The 2,383-nt window shown below is 36.3% G+C and overlaps 1 long non-coding RNA gene across 1 annotated transcript; it reads left to right on the top strand.

The window, feature by feature from the left end:
• Positions 1-8: 8 nt before the first annotated feature.
• On the top strand, positions 9-1,640 carry LOC122059444. The gene is made up of 2 exons (XR_006134047.1): positions 9-278; positions 717-1,640. It is a non-coding gene; the product is annotated as an uncharacterized LOC122059444 (long non-coding RNA).
• The last annotated feature ends 743 nt before the right edge of the window (positions 1,641-2,383 follow it).

Here is a 2,383-nt window from a genome sequence, read left to right as displayed (position 1 = left end):
AATGCCACTATTATAACATTCCACCTATGTCATCAAATTAGACTTACACCCTTTATCATCAATCATAATTAAGTAAAAATATTAAAATGATCGTTACACCCTATTCATTACAACTCATTCTCCTTCATTCCTACCGCTGAAAAACCGTTAAAATCAAGATTAGAAAATCGGGTCGTAGATGACCCTCCGAGTCAGATGACGATGGGATTCGACTACTCGGCCTCATCGGTTTGGTTTTCTGGACTCCTGGAGTCTTGACAAAGAGGAAGCTTACGTTGGTAAGTGGTAGGATCACTTCTACTTTGTCTTTTTTTCGTCGATCTACTGAATAATCTAATATATAGAATTTCTTTTGGGTTATCTTGGGGGAAAAGTGTAGCAATTCCGGCACATTTTTAGGGTTCTTTCTGTTGCTCTTCTTCTCGTTTTAGTTGATTCTTTCTTCTTCTTTTTCTTTCCCTTTTCTGTTGGAGCTATAGGTGGTTTAAGGATGTGGGATTATGTTTTTTTGAAGAATTGAAGAGTTTGTTCAAATAGAATTTTTGGATTCTCAAATTCACTATGTGGGTCGATTCCAGTATGACTGTTGGCTCCTGTAAATAAAGAGAAAGCCTTTAACTCTTTAGGGAACTTGTGGGTGTCTTATTGCCATAGCTGTTTTGTTGCTAATAGTAGAAGCTTTTGTTGATTTTCTATGTAATTTTTTATGATATCAGAAATTTGGTTTCAATTTCAAATTATTTATCAAAGGAGTCAGAGATGACAATGCGACGTTCGGGTCTCGAAATGGTAGAGAAGGATGCGATTTAAGATATGGAAGGAAGGAGGGAAGTGGATGAAGAAATCAGTAAGAGGATGACCTGAAACTCATGAATTCCGACCAATCTGGCCATGGAGCATGCCCTATAGCCATCTCAATTACGGTACATCCAAGGGCCCAAATGTCGGTAGGTAAACTTTGTTCTTCCCCTCAAGCCATTTCAGGTGCCATGAAAACAGGGGCTCCGACAATCGGAATCGCCAGAGACTCCTCATCCTCCTCATCGATCCATCTCGTGCAACCCAAGTCGGCAATCTTGGCACCATCTGCTCCAATCAAAACATTCCGACCTTTAATGTCACAATTTCGACTGTGATCTCGAATAGAGTCAGTGAGGGTACTATTGGAGATATACTCCATGAAGAGATTGTAGTACATCAATCGACCACTCTCATGTGTTACGCTCCACATATTTCACGGCAAAAACCTCACCGGACCGGTGAGTTTTAGGAGAGAGACGGTGGCGGAAGAGCCATGACCGATGGTGCGGCCTCTGGTCCATTCCACATTCCATGATGGATTGAAGGAAGCTTGGAATTGGAATTGGAATTGGGAGGTACGGAGAAAGGAAGAAACATGTGGGTTTGGGTATTTTGGGTATTTCATATCTAATAAGGACATTTTGATATTTAAAATAAAATATAGTAATTAACGTCACCATATAAAATATATTCTTTAATTGTGACTTGTGAATGACGGTAGGAGATCTAAATCTAATTTAGATAAGATATTGTTATAATAATGACATTCTCCAAGGAGTGGTGCTGTAAATTATTCTTTATATTTTTTTGGTAAAATAAGTTCTTACAGTTTATTTGTACTTTGATTTGTTCTATAAAAGATCTGTATCTAATCGTGCTTCTATATCTAGACGGAGGGAAGTGAAAATACCACTCTCTACCATAGTTAGCAAATTCGGATTCGAGAATTATTCAGGCGGAGAATTATTCAGAATAATTCGATTGATTAATTTAAGGATTCGGTCAAAAAAAGGGTCAAAAAAGTGAATATGATGTTTTGCTTTTTGTTTTTTTGTTTTTTGTTTTTTTGTTTTTTTGTTTTTTTAATATTGTTTAAGTGGATCGAATAATTCGGTTTAATTCAGTTTGGCCTGAATTATTCACGTTTTAAATTCAAATTAGTAAAATTCATGTTTTTTATTAAATTTTATTTTTAATTCGAATTCGATCAAAATTTTGGATTTAATTCAGAAAAATTCGATTCAATTGAATAATTCACAAATTATTAGGCCGAATTGTTAACTAGGCTCTCTACCCCTTATTTGGCTCCCTGTACTAGTCTTTATGTTGGTGCAGTGGTTAAATGACCACGATCCCATCAAAAAAAATTTTAGGTTTCTTCCAATCAATTTAATCCGATTTTACTCCGAATCGATCAGTTCTTTCTTTGTTGATGAAACTGACACCACCTGAACCCTATAAACCTCCAGTTGAATCACCCGATTGGGAACAGATGCCAGCAGGAATCAGAATCTTCAATATATCCAAAATGTGAGATCCGTCAGGTAATGGGAGTCTTTTTTTTTTTTTAATTACGCTATAT

Source organism: Macadamia integrifolia, chromosome 13 (assembly GCF_013358625.1).
Source record: "Macadamia integrifolia cultivar HAES 741 chromosome 13, SCU_Mint_v3, whole genome shotgun sequence".
Lineage (NCBI taxonomy): Eukaryota > Viridiplantae > Streptophyta > Magnoliopsida > Proteales > Proteaceae > Macadamia > Macadamia integrifolia.
Note: the sequence above shows the minus strand (reverse complement) of the source record. Positions and strands in the feature narration are given on the sequence as shown.